This window comes from Cydia pomonella, chromosome 28 (genome assembly GCF_033807575.1).
Source record: "Cydia pomonella isolate Wapato2018A chromosome 28, ilCydPomo1, whole genome shotgun sequence".
In the NCBI taxonomy this organism is placed as follows: Eukaryota; Metazoa; Arthropoda; class Insecta; order Lepidoptera; family Tortricidae; genus Cydia; species Cydia pomonella.
This window is the reverse complement of record NC_084730.1, coordinates 6,238,365-6,259,266: the sequence shown is the minus strand read 5'-3', so window position 1 is coordinate 6,259,266 and position 20,902 is coordinate 6,238,365. Positions and strand designations below refer to the sequence as shown.

The following is a 20,902-nucleotide window of genomic DNA, read 5'->3' as shown; positions in this document are numbered from 1 at the left end:
TTATTTATTTCATAACTGAACTGTTTTAGCTGGTTATACATATATAAGTAGATTATAATAGATTCAGACCAAGATAAGTTGGCAGCGATTTTGGCAGCCCAGACAGTGCAAGTGTTATTTTAAACGTCAAACTTATGGAATTATGGCGTTTACTTACCCTTACCCTTGCATAAGCTGTGCTATCAAAATTGCTGCCAACTTAGCTTGGTCTGACTATAAAATACTCTTAATTGACCCACCTCAGTAAAAGGTAAAGCTTAAAGCAAAACAATTGATTACAGATAGAAGCAGACAATAGGCGGTCTTATCGCCAAAGAGCGATCTCTTCCTGACAACCTTTGGGTAGCGGAAACAAAACAAGGACATTAAAAAAAGTAGGTGTTGCAAAAATAAAGAATTAAAAAAAGCCTACTTTTTTGTACAAACAATTAGGATAAATGAACACTTTTTTTTATTTAACACTACACTAAGAAAAAAAAAAAAAAAAATCAACAAAAGACAAAAGTTCAAATACTTAGTGCATTGATTTTGATGACCGTGACAGTACTAATCAAGGTAATAATCAATATTAATTGTTTGATGATCCTTCTAGCTAATTGATTTACATTAATGACGAATTCTAATCAAGGATGGCTATTGTCATAGACGATGAAATAGTTAAGACCATCGAACTAGATTAATATCAGTCTGACTAGACATCAAAAAATGATCCTACGGGAACGCTGCCGACTGTGACTCAACTGTACGATCATGTCATCCACGATGACGCGCAGATTTGTCAAATCTCACCTTTAAAAACATGACGATACGAGTCAAGGCACACGAACTATACCTACTGCAGGCATGCCAATTATTTTTCATCACACTTGCTCGAAAATGATCTTATTTCATTTGGGTGTGCTGAAGGACTAAGGCCTATTTTGTTCCCGCGGGATTATGGAATGTAAAAAAAAACCTATATATAGCTTTTTTTTTTAATTTTTTCACTTATTCATGCAAACCAAGTAGCATAAACGAGTTTTACTTTCAAAATACTGACGTTTATAATTTAATATTAAGTTTATGTTTAAAATTATTTAATTTGATTAATTTAACAGCCGTATAAAATATTTTTACATAATTTTCAATCGTGGCTGAATGCTGAATAGGTCTGTGCCTTCGATGCCTCACCTGCCAAGAAATTACAAAATGGCGGACAAATGTTTGATATGTCACCGTATTTAATAATTATTTCGCTTAAAATTTAGTTTTTTCTTCGCAAGTGTGATGAAAAACATTGTGTGTAACTCCGGGGGTAAAAATATTGCAAACTCGGGCAACTCGTATTCAAAATTTCACTTTCCATATAGATACGAGTAAATAAATATAAATAAATTATAGGACATTATTACACAAATTGACGAAGTCCCACAGTAAGCTCAATAAGGCTTCTGTTGTGGGTACTTAAACCACGATATATTAAGGGGATCTCGGATCTCTAACGCCAATGACCTTCGATCTGAATCCCTTAGTTTACTAATGTTTTTTGTAGCTTATATTAACAGCAACGGCTGTAAGTAATATAGTATACCATATTTACTTCAATGTCCACTGTCTTCGAGATATTTGGCATCAAAATTGAACAATTTTAAGCCAAATAAAAAACCGGCCAAGAGCATGTCGGGCCACGCTCAGTGTAGGGTTCCGTAGTTACTCTTCCGTCACATTAAGCTAAACTGGAGCTTAAAGTATACTAAATTGTTAACCAAGGGATGAAACGGTACCTTTCACCCGAGTTAAACAAATAGGCAAATTTGCATAATCAGTACCTAATTAAAGTAAGTCTTTTTACTATGAAGGGAAAACTTTTTGCGATAACTCAAAAACAGCTAAACTGATCATGTCCGCTATAGTTTTCATTTAATGTCTTTCTCAAGCTCTACTTCCACGATTTTTTTCATATTTTTTGGACCTATGGTTCAAAAGTTAGAGGGGGGGGGGACACATTTTTTTATTCTTTCGGAGCGATTATCTCCGAATATATTCACTTTATCAAAAAATGTTTCTTGAAAACCCCTATTAGTTTTGAAAGACCTTTCCAACGATACCCCACACTCTAGGGTTGAAGCGAAAAAAATAATTCACCCCCACTTTACGTGTAGGGGAGGTACCCTAAAAAAAATTAAATTTTTAGATTTTATTGTACGACTTTGTCGGCTTTATTGATTTATATATCCATGCCAAATTTCAGCTTTCTAGCACTAACGACCACGGAGCAAAGCCTCGGACAGACAGACAGACAGACAGACAGACAGACAGACGGACATGGCGAAACTATAAGGGTTCCGTTTTATGCCATTTGGCTACGGAACCCTAAAAACCGGTTAACTGGCTATAACTTTTGTGTTAATTAGTTTAAAATTAAACGTAAAATCCTTCACAGTAATCTAGTAACGAAAAAAGTGTTTTTTTTTTATAAAAAAACATAACTGTTTATTTCTTTCAAAATCCGGCAGACCAGAATGGGGATAAAGAATTGAAGAACCGATAGCTGTTTGTCTTATAATTATATCTATGGTGCAAATGAAGGAGTAACTCAAAAAACGATGAAAACCGCGGGGAGCCTTATAGACAAATACTAAAATGAGCGTCTGCCACTTTTGTCAGGATCGCGAGCCCTTTTCATCCTTATAGGAGAAGTGTCCAAAAATGTTTATAGTAAACACCCCTATAATGGAACAGGCACCAGTAATGGGATGGTATAGACAAATCCTGTAAAACAAGTATTTACCATACTTGTTTTACAGGATTTGTCTATACCATCCCATTTGTTTTTTGTTTGTTTTATAGGTTTTTAATTTGTTAAGGTTTTGTGACACCCGTGAGTAGCCGGGACGGATCGCTAGTATAATTATATTATGTAGCTGCATCTAACACAATGATAAGACCTTAGTGAGGAGATTACAATCTTTACTAATTATTAGTCTTTGCTGTTATGACTAAGGTTCCCAGTAACGATGTTTATTCTATTAAGAACCTTGACTTGTCGCATCAGTCACCACGCCTGTCATAAATATCTACACAATTAGCTTGCTGACACATTTTATGACGATCGATGTTGTCTTAGGATCGAATGTCTATATGGGATCCCTGCATAAAACTCTAAAGAAGAATTAATCTTATTTTGGAATATAAAAGAACACATAAAATTTTCAAACTTTGAGTTCTTGAATTTTTTGGGTTTCAATTAATGTTGGTTAAAAGGAAACATTAGTGGTAATTTTTGCATACAAATGCCACATAGGTAAAAAGGTAAGAGCTGTAGTAAATTTTTTGTGATTTTTTTGGATAATTTATTTTGTGCAATTAAGTGTATTTTGTTTTATCTCACGTTGTATGTTATTTTTATTTAGTATCTTTGGTAGTTGTGGCAATAAACATTTTTTATCTTTATCTTTTAATGTTCTCGACATTTTTCTCTCTGGATTTTGGCCCGAGATGATGATGACGATTAATCTTATACCTTAGGTTTCCGAGTTTAAGTGAGACACAAGATATGGATTCTATGAGTCTGAAATAAATATATATATTTTTTTTTTATCGCACTAATTTTAGGAGAAACCCCCGTCAGCGGGCCGGAGATATTTAGGTACCAGGCCGCGTAGCTAACGTTACAATAGTTAACGCTCCGTAGCGTATCGTAGTCTTCTCTCTCTATCACTCTTCTTTATTAGTGCGACTGTGACAGTTGCGTTTCGTTTGCCGCAGAGCGGGAACGATAGGCACGTTGGCTACGCGGGCTGAAATTCTCAAATGTGTAAAGGGGCTCCGCTGGAATTTCCTAGAGACTCGAGTCATTTTAGTCCACTTTAAGACTTGACTCGATTTTCTTATAATTAAGTCGAAACTCGAGTTTTATTCAACTTGTTAGTGACCCGAGTCGTTTGTAGAGATTCAAGATGCATTTTCTCCATGTAAAATTCATGCGTTAGGTACACTATACAATAACGTTTGTTTTCTTTATTGCTATTAGTATTTAAACAAAACTTACAAAATTGTGTTCTTTTGAATTACGCTTAATGGCTCTTCTATACGATGGGCCATCATACTGGCCCACTAAGATGGGCCAGCGTGTAGAAAGGGTAGTGGTGTCGGATGTGTGTGGCGCGGCGAGATAGCGATGGGATGGCCACGGTGGTTTTTCGTCCTCATATCAAAATGGGCCAGCGATAGTGGCATTCCATAGTGCGTGCTCTCAACCATAGCGTGGCCATCTCGCTGGTCTTGTGCTAGGCTATCGTGTAGAGGAGCCATACAAAGTCACGGATTTTTTTAGGCCCAGACTCGTATAAACGAGTCGAGTTCTACAAATTTAGATTTAAAACACCCTAGTTCCAGTAACACTCGTTTCCATACATTTATTAAAATTTATTCACACACTTCACGAGAGAACAGGTTAAGCTATCTATTCTGATAGCCAAAGCAGTTCGCGTGTAAAATTAAGGTCATATTTTGTTCACCATTTTCAAGCAGCAAAGTAATTAGATATGCTTATTTGAGGTGAATATTTTACTTGTCCTTATTTGTGTATTTATGGCTGCCCTTATTCTAAAGGGTATTTTGAAGGTCCCAGCACTCAAATCTCTGTCCAAAATGGTAAAAAAACTTTTATGACCTTAATACCGAAGAAATAAGGATTGAATTTGTATCATATACTTCTATAATTTTGTTACTATACGAATAATTTATTCGTAAGCACAAATACAAAATAGAAAATTATACAAAACAGAGAAACGTAAAAAGGAGAAAGTGCCACGAAATGGTCTCATTTCAGCATGTTGCTGGCGACTTCCAGCGCTTCCAGCGCACGATGTTTTCCTTCACCGAAAAGCGACTGGTAAATATCAAATATATCGTAAATAAGTTCCGAAAAACTTATTGGTAACAGCCGGGGTTCGAACCCGCGACCTCCGGATTGAAAGTCGCACGCTCTTACGAGCGCCACCAGCGCTTAAAGATTAAAAGCATTACAATAATTATAATGGTTGTAATACGTACAGCTGTTATATCGGACGGAACCCATCTTGGCTGTACATTACCGGCCGTTTATTAATATCTTATACCTTTAAACGAGCAATTCTTGTATATATATATATGTATATATATTTCCGGGATCTCGGAAACGGCTCTAACGATTTTGCTGAAATTTGGTATATGGAGGTTTTTGGGGGTAAACAATCGATCTAGATTAGTCTTTTGTTTGGGAAAACGCGTGTTTTCGAGTTTTCATGCGTTTTTCTTTCGACGCAGAATATGGTCGCTTATTTCGTGTTACCGGCCACTGTCCGTCTGGTCCAGCGGATTAAGACGCGGACTGCTAAACGAGTGTTACGGGTTCGAATCTCGCCCGTCGACTAACTTTTTTTTTTTATATGTTCAAGTTTATATATTTTATTTTTATTTTTATTGTTTTAGACAAGTTTAATGTAGTAAAAAAATATAGATAAGATTATCACTTATACACCACCATATTACAATAAATAGTTATAACCGAGCAATGCTCGGTCGCCCAGGTACTATACATTTTATATAAACATAGATGTATTTATATGTGTCAGCGGCCGGCAAAACGTCCCACATTGTCGCTTGCCATAAGGACGCATTGTCAGGTTATTCGTATAAAGATACAAGCAAATCTCGTCCTTATGGCAAGCGACAAAGTGGGACCTTTGACTAGAATTCAACACACATCAGGAAAAATTAAGTCGTAAACAACGACGAAGTCCAATGTTTTTAAAACAGGCTTTATAATGTAGGAACTAGTTAGCAGAATTTAATAGCTTTTTTGTTTCGGTAAAATTTAAATAATTAATACTTGGAGCGTATTAAATTGACCTTAAGTAAATGACACCACAGTAGGTATATTTAATACGGAATTATACATGATTTATCATTTTTACGAGTAGAACTGATTTCCGAGTGCGTACTATAATTAAAATATATGAAACAAATGAAAATTGCTTTATGTAGAGACGAAAACGTCGTTTTAATCATATTTGGAACATCACATACCTTATATTAATAAGCACTCTATATGTACGAGTAGTACTGCTAGCGGCACGCCTAAAAACGCTGTAAATTGTGTTAAAAGCATGAAAATCAGCACTTTTAATATTTAGGCCATTTGAAACAATTTGGCTCATAGCACCAGAAAAAAAAATTGAGTTGTTATGACGTCACCTTTTTTCTTGTATGGAAAAAATATTTTTTTCAAAAACTTACCGTGTGTGGTAATAAATGAAAGGGCATGCAAAGCCGGTTCTAAAAATATCTAAGTACTCGTAACATCATTACATTTCAGTCACTTGTATTAAATTAAAATTACAATAATTTTCAAAACATACCAAGTTTGAGCTCCTCCAGATACGATACCATTGAATTATTTTATGTAAAATATACTTCAAAAATACCTAATATCCTCATATCAATTTTGAAAATATTTATATTTTATATTTTCTTTTTCTTTTTGTGACGTCAAATTACTCAATACTCAAATACGTACATACATACATACATATAATCACGCCTATTTCCCGAAGGGTTAGACGGAGACCACGGATTGCCACTTGCTACGATCCTGACATATCTCTTCCGCTTCCTTCACTTTCATAACATTTCTCAAATTTTCATAATTACACGCTTGACGGTTTAGGGTGCTCTTGACCTGGCCTTTCTTCAAGATTTCCCCGATTTGATCAGAGAAAGTCTGCCGAGGCCCCTTCCAGCTCCCTCTTCTACTTCTCCCTTATACCTTTCTTATCCTTCTTTCACTCATTCTTTCCACGTGTCCAAACCATCTCAACATACCTTTCTCAATTTTTTCCACTACATCTTCGTTAACTCAAACAGACCCAGAACCGCACTCAGCCTGGTCGATCCTATTTAAGTATTTATGAATAAACCCAATCATCAAACACCTTTGGCCGAACTACCAGGAACAAGGCAGAACAATACAAAGATTCATACGTAAATATTTAAACACTTATTCACTTATTGTTATTGAATTATTCACAATAATGAGTAATGGCTTCCTTTAAGACAATCCTTGTGGTTTGAAGGTAAGGAATTTCATAATATATTTATTGTTTTTTCCTTTCTTTGTTTCTTTGGTGTTTTATAAATTCTTTATTAGATATGCAAGGTGTTATTTGCATATATGTAATGTCAGTGGTATCAGATGAGCGCGAAATGATTTATTAACAAATTTAAGAAATTAATTATTTAACACAATGAGAAAATTTTTGAACGAATAATGTGATCAAATTATAACTTAATAAAATAGTGATAATATAATATTAAATTTGGATATTTATAAATGAATTATGTGTAGTTATGTATTAGAATAATGATAATGAATATTAAAAATTAATAGCGATAATGGACAATCAATGTAATGTTAATACCTAGTTTATTATTAATGTATATAGCTTAATTTTAAGATCAACATATTTATGCTGTCATTGGCTAAACATGAGATACTGCGGGTAATGATTACGAGTATGTCAACTTCAATTTACCATGTTTAAGCACATAAATCATAATCTTATATTTTCTCAGTAAAAGTAGGTACATTACCTATAACTTAGGCCAGGAAATAGAAAATTGCTGGCCGGGGGTTCTTAAAAGGGCTTATAAAAGGGCCGAGCCAAGCGAGGCCATTTAATGAACACAAGGCAGTCAAGGCACGCATTTCTAATACCGATCGAGGTAAGTGCTTTCCTCAAAAATACGTGGAAATACTGTAAGTAGGCAACCGGAATCAATTTTCTATACAAACTTTTATTACCGGTTCAACTACATTTGCAATCTTGTACCTAATGATCTAATTAATGTTAATTATTAATTATGTACCTAATTGAGAGCCTTGCGCACACCTACCCTCAAATTAATGACTAACGTAAGGCCACGTAACTCAAATCTTGGGCTACTTGCTCAGATGTAATTACAGTCGCAACATGTAGAATATAATTTCCTACTAGTAATAACGACTCACAATTGAGCATGCAAATATTACAGTCTACCTTGTCATGCAATCAAAAGAACCAAACTAAACAATAAAATAAAATTACAACTTATAAATAAATAAATATTATAGGACATTATTAAAATTGAAGGGAAGCGTGGTCGTGGTAGAAGGCGCACACCATGGACTAAAATATAAGAGACTGGTTAAAAGTGAAAAGCATAGATGGACTAATTCGCATGACTGAACATAGAGAGACGTATAGACATATGGTCGCCAACCTCCTGGACGGAGATGGCACGTGAAGAAGAAGATTATTACACAAATTGACTAAGTCCCACAGTAAGCTCAAGAAGGCTTGTGTTGAGGGTACTTAGACAACGATATATATAATAATATATAAATATTTATAAATACTTAAATACATAGAAAACACCCATGACGCAGGAACAAATATCCATGCTCATCACACGAATAAATGCCTTTACCGGGATTTGAACCCAGAACCATCGGCTTCATAGGCAGGGTCACTACCCACTAAGCCTAAAATTAAATCATTAAAGCTGAATAAATTAAACTAAGACATCCGATCATATAATCCTTCATATTATTCACCATAGTCATGTTCAGCAGTGTTCAGAAAGTCACTTATGGAGTAAAAGCATTTACCCATTTTTTATAGTTACAGCTTCTAGCTTAGAGAGGTCAAATTACATTGGTATAGCGAACTCTAAATAAGGTAGAAGTACTAGTGCTCGACGCTGCACTAGTCACCGACATGGGCACTTTATTTCATGAAAATGAAGGTTAAATTTGAACAACGAAGATTTTTCTGTATTCGAACTTAATCCTTGTCACTTTGACAAAGTGCCCATGTCGAGTACTAGTGCAGCGTCGAGCACTAGTACTTCTACCTTACCAGGGAACGCGCACACAATTAATAAGCTGCCAGTAATCGCCGGCTATCTCGCGTGCTCCAGATTCTTTCTAGGTTGTGTTCGGAAAGTGCGTAATGTTGTGCGAAAGAGAGAAAGGCAACATAATAACAACTACATGTTTGTTGTTTTATATAATTTGATTTAATATATTGTTGTATACATTTCTGAGTCATGGGTCATGGGTGTTTTGTATTAAGGTATTTATATATTTATATTTTTGTCTAGTATCTACAACACAAGCCATACTTATTAAGCTTACCGTGGAGTGTGAAGCTTAGTTCATATAGACTTCCAATAGCCATGAAAGACCTATTACCAGACATCGGATTATTGGGGGCAAAACAAAATTAAATTCCACCAACGCATGTGTGAAAAATAAGTTTTTGGAAAAAAACAATTATGTTATACAAGCTTTTATCGCTGACTGTACTTTTCTTACCGCTAGCAACTAATACTCATCGAGACATTTCTAAAAACACCAAACAATTAAGTAGGTTGCATTGTTTTGTTACATAGTTCCTATGGCCACCTCATGTCTCCATCATCAGATCAGCTCGATGGTAACATAATATTGCATTTTGACTGACTTACATATGTATGCAAATTTTCAGCTCAATCGGAAGCCGGGAAATAGGTCAAATTTGGCTTCCAAGATTTGATACACACTAACTAACCAACTAACATACTAACAGAGCAAGTTTTTGTAACAAAAAACCAGACACCATAGACATAAAATCCTCTCTGCTTTTTTCCATGACCATAGATTCCGGTTTTTAATTTCAGACCGTGTACGATGCGCCTCCTTTGGTAAGGGGTTAAGGCCTATACACACATGCCAACCTGTCACGTCTCCCCAATGCTGACTTACGCAACTGAGGCCACGACCTTGTGCATCGGCATTTCTTCATCGAATCATGGCTGCATTACAAATTGTATTGTGCACCGATCATTATTGAAGACTAATGGGACAAAAACGTTCGAAAGAACCGCCTTTTCTATGGACATCACAAAGGATGACGATTTAGATACATTGTTTTATGACTTTTATTATAAAATTTTCAAGAATATGTTTTAACATGCTTAAATAAGGATAAAGTAAGAAAATTAGCGTTTAAAGTCCGTTTATTTTGTTATGTCCACACGAAAGTCGCATAACTATAAGTGTTACTAAAAATGTTCTTCAACCTTTTACTCCTTGGCTATACCTACTTCGTGTTTAGACAGTTCAGAGTTAGAAAAAGTTTTTAGTACATAAAATTCCGATATATTTCCTTCAGACTGAGTTGGGATGTGACAATTTACAGGCGAGTGACGTCACTGCTTAGTATTTCATATAAAACTCCATCTATCGTTTTACAGTTCTCTCTCTTATGCAGTGACCTAGCGTGGAAGTAGTGCAGCTAAAGAAGAATTAATCTTGACACACATTTAACTATTATTTAATCAACACTCAGCCATCCATCGTAGTTATTAAGTCCTGTACCCCTAGTATAAATTTAGTCGATAGCGAAACGTGACGTACGCGTTTGCGTTAAGTCTCATTTTGTATGGGTTTTTGAACAGCGCGCCAAGCGGGACGTTTTGGAAAGTCAAAAATCTCATACAAAATGACACTTAACGCAAACGCGTATGTCACGTTTCGCTGTCGAAAATATTTACACTAGGGGTACAGCTATCACTTTATTAAAAGCAATTACCGAAGAACGTCAGTCATTGACAAGCTTTTGACATTGGCAAAATCATTATAAATTTGATGAAACCCTTTTAAGGGTTCCGTACGCAAAGGATAAAACGGGACCCTATTACTAAGATTACTCTGTCCGTCCGTCTGTATGTCTGTCACTAGGCTGTATCTCATGAACCGTGATAGTTAGACAGTCGAAATTTTCACAGATGATATATTTCTGTTGCCGCTATATCAACAAATACTAAAAAGTACGGAACCCTCGGTGTGCCAGTCCGACTCGCACTTGTCCGGTTATTTTTAAGAAGAACATCCCTTCTCCCATCTCGCTACCCGCTATCACCCGTTATCTACAAGAAAGGATAATTTATCGCATGATAAACTCGCCTTTTATTATAAACTCCATTGTACTCGTATAAGTTGTAAATCGTTATCATGGTTCGTGACACAGAGGCGGCGCACGAACATGTACGTACGAACATAATTGGCCGGTAGAGGTCGCCGCGTTATCCTCATGATGAAACTGTATGCAGGCTACTTTACCTGGTATTTGCGGGTAGAAAAGTAATAAATAAATAAATAAATATTATAAGACATTATTACATAAATTGACTACACAGTAAGCTCAATAAGGCTTGTGTTGAGGGTACTTAGACAACGATATATATAATATATAAATACTTAAATACATAGAAACAACCATGACTCAGGAACAAATATCCATGCTCATCACACAAATACATGCCCTTGCCAGGATTTGAACCCGGGACCATCAGCTTCGTAGGCAGGGTCACTACCCACTAGGCCAAACTGGTCGTCAACACAAAAACAAAAAAAATAAAGATTAACAGTCGCACGAACCTACCCGCCGCCAACGACTACTCGCAAGTTTTTTTTATACTACGTCGGTGGCAAACAAGCATACAGCCCGATGGTAGGCAGTCTTCGTAGCCTATGGACGGAAATCCAGACCCGCACCCTCTAAGCTCTGGCAACCTCACCGGCAACAACACAACACTATGAGTAGGGTCTAGTGTTATTAGACTGCGGTTTTCTGTAAGGTGGAGGTACTGGTTGGCCTGTTGGGCTCTGCTCTAGATCTGGAATGACATCCGCTGTGCTGTGCCCTACCACACAAAGCTACAAAGTTATGCTCTCATTTTAAAACGACGTGCTTAAATTAATTAAAAAAGTAGCATGTAACAATAACTACTCAAACCTCTTTGAACACTTTAAGGTGCTTCCCGTACAAAATATAGTTAAATTGTCTATTCTTAAAGAAGAACACCTACATATAGATAAATTAAATGAATATCACAGAAACAATAGATTAAGAAGTATCCCTAATGCACCTAGATTCATACTACCATCATATAATAATGTCTACGGAACGAGAAATAATAATTTCATACTTACGAAAATAATAAATAACCTTCCGAAACACATACAAGATTTATACCTATCCAACTCTAAATCAATTAAAAAAGTTAAAAATTATTTCATATCAAATAATTACGACTATATTTTGTAAACAAATATTTGCTTTGTTATATAAATTCTTGCTGTAATTAAGCCATTCATGACTTTAGCAGTAAGTAAACATGGAACTCTGCGATTTTTTTTTTAATTAATTGGATATTTAATAAATTAAAAAAAAATACATTAAACTTGGCATGAACATTTACTTAACCTATATCTATGTCTGATAGTTACTTGTTACTTGAATGTTCATTTTAAATTTAATGTTATTATATCAGAATATCGTTTTAAAATGTGACAGATAGAATAAATTATAAGATAGACAGAAAGGAAACTTCCTACAAAACCGCAGTTTGACAGCGATTCAGGGACGAATCACGTTGTCCATTTCTAATGTATGGCACTATCCCTTTCGGCTATTTAGGGTTGCCAAAATTCGTTGAGTGATATAAATAATTCAACATGAAACGGGCAAATCTAAAATACTCGTTGATTGGTAGAAATGGAAAATAGTTCTGAGTGAAAAGCCAAAACAGTTTACTATTCACCGTTACTTCTGTTTTACTCATTTCCTCAAAGATTAACTGGAAGAGATCCCATACAGGGATAAGTTCGCCTTTGCTGTATTTAATTTACTCTGTAACTGTGTTTTTCGTGTTTTTATTTCTATGTACAATAAAGTATATACATACATACTATTGAAAAAAATAAATCAAAACGTGACTTACCAAATTACCGTCTTCTAGAATTAGACCAAGATAACTCTGCAGAACTTTTATCCCAACCATAGCCCAGACTATGCAAATGTTATTTTAAACGTCAAACTACTATGAAATTATGACGTATTAATAACACTCGCACTTGACTTCCGGTTCGAGCGCCATATTGAAGGTCACGCCTCGTGATTAATTGCTTTATGTTTTGCTCATTAATATTGTTTAAAGTGTAACATCGATAGCTGATTATACAGTAAACTAATGTGGTAGTGTGCAGTGAATGGAGAATTAATTTTGAAACGCGTTTAACCACCATTTTGGAGTCAACGGCAAGTAGTCCACGTGCTACTTGTAAAGTCCAGCTATCGCTTTACAAGAGCTGTACTAACTTGAACGCTTGTACTAACCGTACAATTTTAGCCGTATTTAAAGCTCCTAAGACCTCGATATTGGCGAAATAGTCCCACTGGACTGAAGCCATAATTTTAAAAAAGATGAAGAAGAACACTCGCACAGTCTGGGATATCAAAATCGCTGCAGAGTTATCTTGGTCTTGAGTCAGACCAAAGTTGACATAAGCGGTTGATTATGTGAGGTGTGGTCATATATATGGTAGGATCCTAAAGTCAGATCCTTTGCGAATCGTTGACGATCCCAGACTCACAAGCGGTATTGAACCTTTAAGTCTAAGGAGAGACTGCCTCCTTGTGTGTTCTACCGCTTGTATAATGGGCTGTGCTCTGAGGAATTGTTTGACATGATGCCAACGGCCACTTTCTATTACCGCACCGCTCGCCGTCGGCAGGGAGTTCATCCTCACACCTTAGAACCTAAATGGTCGCGTACTGTGCGGTTCAAGAGGAATTTCCTCCCGCGGACGCTCCGGCTGTGAGCTCCCTTCCGAGGTTTTCCCGAGGGTCTACAGTATGGGATTCTTCAAAAAAGGTGTGTACAGGTTTTTAAAGGGTCGGCAACGCGCATGTAACACCTCTGGAGTTGTTATGTTACCATCAGGCGGGCCGTATGCTTGTTTGCCACCATCGTGGTATAAAAAAAAAAAAAAGATCAAGCTAAGTTGTCAACGATTTTGATAGCCCAGCCTGTGCAAGTGTTAAATAAACGTCATAATTTCATAGAAATTTGACAACACAAATTATATATTAAAATAACACTCCCACTGTCTGGGCTGCCAATTTATCTTGGTCTGACTTTAGCGCTGTCAGCGAGATAACCCGCGAAACGGACTAGCGGATAATATGGCAATACTTGTAGGGCTCCATAACGAAATGTATGGAACCCTTAACCGTCCCACATTTTTCGCACAATCCGAATGCATAATTATTATATCAGTCGCTTCACAAGCATGGCTTTTTTCCTCCAACGTAACGATTACATGACGTATACGTGTCGTAACCTCACTTATTCGCAACATACTAAAACCAGTATACGTTTGATCTTTGCATACGTATAGTTAATACCGAGCGTAAGGTTTTATATATTTTTGGTTAAGCTATAAAATAGTGAATTTAAATTTATTTGCGTCACATGGCGGAAGGTAGAGCAGTGGTTTACATGCGTAGGTACAGTGTGTTTACAAAGTTGGCTAATCTGCAAAAAGAATACCTCAGCCTCATTCTTATTTAATCTTAAGCATCATTATTCATTTTACTGATCACGAATATTTATTAAAACTTTACTATATATCATTGTTACGTTGATGCACAAATATAATGATCAAAATTTAAAATTTATGAGCTAGTGTATTTACCAGGGATCGGAATCCGGTATTTTTTGTATGGGAACGAAAACCGGTATTTTTTCGTTCTTTGTTAATTACTTCATTTCTAATTAGGCAATCTAATAATACGAAGTCGTTTTCTGAAAACACAACTGAGTCCTACATTTAGAGTATAAAATAAACCGAAATATATGGTTATTTCGATGTTTTTGCAAAAAACCGGTTCCGATCCCTGATATTTACAATACACTGGTTATTGACACCGTTTTTTGCACAAGATTATAAACAAATCTATTTACGCGAAATTTAACGTTAATTTGGGAATTTGAAGATCAGAAAAATACCTACAATATAATATTGACAAACTTAATTTATACTTTGCGTCGAGTCATATTAGATAAACATCAAGATATGACTATGAGTCTAGAAGTGTTTAAACCAGACCTCGTAAAAGCCAAAATGGAGGGTTAATATGTGGCTTTCCATCAGAAACGGGTCCTTATGCTTCACGTGTGCATTAGGACCCTTTTCTAAATTGTCCTTTTTGTATTTGAATTCTACATTTGTTGAAAAATCTACCTACCTACCTATTTTATATATATTTACTGTGTAAGTGACTTAGTTTTGCACTGTAAACTTATGTGTGGAATGAATGACATTGAAATAAAAAAAAGGACTTATTATGCACATGAAGCAAAAGAACCCTTCTCTGATGGTAAGCCACAAATTTAAAGTCAATTTGTGGATGTTTTGTCGTATGTTCGTAGCGTCTAAATTATAAGGCCTCATATTGATAAATGAGGTGATAATCAATAACCCTTTTATGACCCGAGTCACTTAGGCAAAAAAATTAACAGACTTCCAAAAAAGCAGAAAGGCAACAGTACAAAACCGGATTTAAGTTATTCGAACGTTTTATAAATTTTACAAATTAATAAGGTTAAGTACTACAATAACTATAGAAGTATGAATAAGCTCAAAAATTATTGGATTAGACGGAATTGTGCCGTTTACAATTCTACCGTAAACAAAAAAAATAAAATAAATAAATATAAAAATAAACTGTACGGCATCACGCATGTTGACAACGTCAAATCGTAATGCCGCGCAAGATGTTTGACATATAGAATTTTATTTTATCCAATCATAAGTTTTACTGACCAAATCTTAGAGCATTTAACCAACCGGAGTCGCCTTTAAGAGCTTCCCTTCTATCGAAAACCTCGGCCAATGGTCATATACATTGTATGGACTGACGTTTATCTGACATACAATACATACATTTCACGGGCCCCTCCCCCACAAAAATTGGCAGACTGTTTTGTACAGAAAATTACAGACAAGGCGTCTCCGGTTGGTTAAATGCTCAAAGGACCAAATAGAACTTTTTTGAGATTTGAGCGCGGCGCGCCAACAAACTGGTTACTCCAGTTTCGCGCATTTATTGTACTGTGTAACTGTGTCATTGTTTTATATGAATAAATGAATTAATAATAATAATAATGTATATAGCCACTGTGCCAACTCGCGTCTTATGCAAATTTTCACTTCCACCCCTGGAGCTTATAGCTCTAACGACTCCACTCTGGCCGGCCAGCTAAGGCAAGCCAGAGGCAGAGAATCCTGTCCCACCCACCCTCCTTGCAGGTAACAGAACTCCCCAGGACAGGGTACGTGAGGTCGCTACTCCCCAACAGCTCGCCACAAGCTGCTCTGCGTTGACTGATTGCACTGGTAAAACCAGCGGGCGATAGGGTCGTCACATCCCTACGCCTATAATAATAATAATTTACCGAACACCTTGAGAGACTCTCGCTAGGTGGTTGGATCAAGGGTCAGATGCAGAAGGCGGTGATCTTGGACACGGCGCGGATAGTCCGGCGGTTCCTCTCTCTGCGGCCCTGACCACCGGCAGCTTAGGCCACGCCCTGCCAAGCAGCTGGCGGCACCCTAGGTTAGGTTTTTTATAATGTGTTTATATGTATTTTGTATTGTTTTGTAAGTGTTTTTATATTTTACTTTTATATTCATATTATAAATAACCTAACGTAAGATTTTAAATGAATAAAGGAAATAATAATTAAGTACAAAAGCAGTCATAAAATTGGGTAATACTTATTCATTGAGTCGGGCGAGTTATATCTATGGAGAAGAGATAAGTTTTAGTGATAATATGTGTCTAAGTGTCAGTTATATAATATGGACCGTTTTTCGAAAGTCAAACATTTTTTATTCAAACAGATTACACAGTATTACAGTAAGACACCAAGGTACTGTGGAATGCATACAATCCAAAAACGTTAACATAAAGTTGTGTTGTTACAATAACAAATAAACTTAAATACTAACCGAAGACGCGTGATCATCCATCGCCTCACATAGCCTCTTACATTCTACATTCGTCACATAATATCTTCCAACTACTGACAAAAACATCACAGTCAGGAGCTGATTTGAGAAGTGCGTTTAGGTATTGTAAGGCGCGAACTAATGGTGAGAAAAAAAAGAACATGTACTAAGACCATCGCATCGTCTATATTATTCCATCACTGGTCGCAAATATTATGTTCAGAAGTGAAAACCTACCTGCCGATGCTACGGATATTCTGGTGTCATTGTCAAACCACTGGTACTTATCGAGAATGTGAACACAATGCTTCTATGTAGGTCGTGCCGGTTTAAACAAAATTAGCGATGCGACAGAGAGATGGAAAGTCAAGAGTTCGTATTTCGTATACAAGTTGCTATTCGAAACTAAATTCAACGCGCTCGACGTTGCACAAAAATTGGTAACTAACTTTTTGGCAAAATTTTCATTTTTGGTACAAGCTTTTATCGCTGACTGTACTTTTCTTACCACAGGCAACTAATACTTATAGAGACAATTCTAACAACCCCAAACACAATTAGGTTGCCTTGTTTCCTTACAGAGTTCCTATGGCCACCTCCTGCCTCCATCATCAGATCAGCTTGACGGTACCATAATATTGCATTGTTACCCGACTTACATATGTATGCAAATTTTCAGCTCCATCGGAAATCGGGAAGTGGGTCAAATTTAGCTTCCAAGATCTGACCCACACTAATTTAAAAGGCAAGTTAAATACATCGTTTATCTTATAAAAACGGTAGTAAACAAGCGTAAGGTTCGGCTGTTGGTGAGCGGACACCGCAGCCCATGCATGCATCATACCCACATACAATATCCACCTCTATTTTTATGTCAGATCAAGATAAGTTGGCAGCGATTTTCACAGCCCAGACAGTGCAAGTGTTATTTTAAACGTCAAACTTCTATGAAATTATGACGTTTACTTAACACTTGCACAGCTTGGTCTGACCCTATTAAAATGGTCAACCAAATTAATGGAACCATTATTTTTTCCTGCACCAACATACACAAATGTCTCTGTTTGACCCAATGGTTGACTGGTAGAGAATGATTCTTTATGTGTGCAATAAAGTTTAAATAAATAAATAAACCATTTCAAAGTGACGAAAATGTTAAAGAACTTCTGATAGTTCTGATATTGACCTACTTTTCGGATATGGATTTCTTGGTGTTATCTTTTTCTCCTGATAGTGGGTAGTTTCATTGTGATAAATATTTACGATTCAAACTAAATTTTACTCAACGTCATAAATGAAAACATTAAACAAAACCAAATTGAATTAACCTTAAAAGAGAGCTATAAAAAAACGATTAAGTGAATCATAAATTACACAATCCATCAATAATTTGATAAAGTAACATTCCACTGATTTCTCAACCACATTACAGGCAAGGCTGTATGCAAGTGCCTTAGTCTTAAGCCTTAGAGGAAAATTTCAAAATAATTCACCCATCTTACCTTTAAAGTTGGATTAACAGCAAAAAATTCTAAATCAATAACACGCGCTCACAAAGTCGTTAAATTTTAATTTCACAACACGCACTAAACACAAAATCCACTGTGAATTTTGACAGCTGTCAGTGTTTTTTTTTTTCGAAAATGAAGTCTGTTCCACAGACGTGCGGTAGTATGGAGACCGCTTTAGTAACTGTAGATTGCTTGCTTGACCACTTTCGAATCTGCAGTAATGTTTACAAAGTTATTGGGTAAGCTAATAAACAACTTTTCTTCCCTATTAACAACACAGTAAAGTGTTAAACCGCGTGGCAGACGTGTATTTAATTATTGTAATCGCTCCCGCTGTACTTTTGACGTAAGTAAATATAGGTCTTAATCGCTTACGTTAAAGATTACTGGTTTTGGAATTAGAAGAAGATATCACGATATGCATTAAGGTTGCATATACGTATTTTCATCGATTCCTATTCTAATCTTAAACAAATTTTTTAGAAGTTGGTTAAAGATTAAATAGAACCTACATTACGATGCAAGTGCGAAAAGTAGGAAAACGACGTGATTTGCGAATTAACTTTTCGCTCGTGTGGCGCCCTAAGGTGGAAATAATTTTGGAAATTGTTTCAAAAGATGTAGGTATTTCACTTTATGTCACTTTATTACACATAAACAAGTTTACACAAAATAGACAAAACAAAGTAAAAGATGTAAGTATACAAAGGCGAACTTATTCCTAAAAGGGATCTCATCCAGCCGAATCTTGAGAAAATGAGAGAGAAACAAACACCAAAAGGCGAAAGAACCGAATAAGAACATATAACAGCATTACACATTTGCACACACATAAAGTAGGACGAGAACAATGTTAAAAAAAACCAAGTAAATATAGTAAAACACTAGTATGTAAAAAAGTAAAAAATAGTGTCCTTGAAAAGAAAAGTGCCTCTTTGATCCCTCCTAGCAGAGAAGCCCTTAGACTACGAGTCAAAAGTATTTAAAAAAAATATAGGTATATCCGTAACATATGTAAAACAATTATACTGAGACATCAAATACTTTTGAACTCCAAGAGTAGAGTTTTTTTATCCGCTACTATCGATGCTGACTGTACTACTTAAGCCTTGTTTAAAATTTGTATCGAACATGAACGTGATTAAATTATATTTTGAAGTAAGTTTACTATAGGTAGGGTTGCCATATATGGGACAAACACGGGACAGGAACAAATACGGGACACGACCCTTCAATACGGTGACAGTCCCGTATACAGCGTGTACTTTTGATACGACCATATAATCAAAGGTTTGGTTCTGACGACCGGTTTGGCCTAGTGGGTAGTGACCCTGCCTACGAAGCTGATGGTCCCGGGTTCAAATCCTGGTAAGGGCATTTATTCGTGTGATGAGCATGGATATTTGTTCCTGAGTCATGGGTGTTTTCTATGTATTTAAGTATTTATAAATATTTATATATTATATATATCGTTGTCTAAGTACCCTCAACACAAGCCTTATTGAGCTTACTGTGGGACTTAGTCAATTTGTGTAATAATGTCCTATAATATTTATTAAAAAAAAGGGCAGTTAGTTTACACATTTTCATAGGCTGTAATTAACACATTTTCATAGGTTTTATAAAAAATTGACGACTTTTATTTTTTCATACAAAATAATTCAGCAAGCAAAGTATTATTACTTTAACCTCTCATTAATAACGCGACGTCACAACTGTCACAAGTGATCATAATATAGTACACTCTGGACACTACTACTGTGCATATAAAATAAAATAAAGAGTGCCCATATAGTATAACACTAAAGTTAATGTTGCTTAAAAATATATTGAAAACTATCAAGATTATTCTTGTCTGCATTGAAACGCGCGTCGCGTTGCCGGCGCTCGCGTACCGAGCGCCAACGCCATCTATCGAGCGTTATTTCGTGAAATCGGAGAACGCTCCAAGGAATAAAGGCTCTTAATATGTCACCAAGTTTCGTTTACATACTTTTATACATAAATATTACTCGAAATTTAATAAATGTCTTATCCACCTTATGCTTTCTTCGCCATATTGCATCCATCGTCCGCCCATTAATCATAATGTACGAGTACGAAATACATTGCCGCTCGAAAAAAATCTTAAATTAATTATGCTCTACTGGCAGTGAAGACTAAACTAAAAAAATCTTTCAGAATGGGGAAGGCGGCTGCCAAACTTTGCTACTGGGTGGCGCCACTAGAGTTTGTGACATGACATTAGTTTGGCCCGGCCTCAGGGCCCGGCGTTTTTTCTTTGAATAACTGAATTATCATAATTTATATCACAGGCGAATTTTGTTGGTGCCTTATAATCGACATTTAATGCTGGATTCAATTGAAAATTATTATTCTGGTCGTAAAATATTAATTGTTGATATTGTACATTTTCCTTGATATTTTAAGTTATTTTTAAGCATAATATTTTCGAGTGAAAACAGTACATAGCCAACCTTCCGTA

General features: G+C 36.0%; 1 protein-coding gene across 1 annotated transcript in view; it reads right to left on the bottom strand.

Moving 5' to 3' along the window:
* The window catches only part of LOC133533082 (scavenger receptor class B member 1), a 148,687-nt gene extending 130,086 nt beyond the window's left edge, over positions 1–18,601 (bottom strand). The window contains exon 1 of the mRNA XM_061872025.1: positions 18,409–18,601. The gene's annotated coding sequence lies outside the window, so the exon portion shown is untranslated. The remainder of the gene's footprint in view (positions 1–18,408) is intronic.
* Between the last annotated feature and the right edge of the window lie 2,301 nt (positions 18,602–20,902).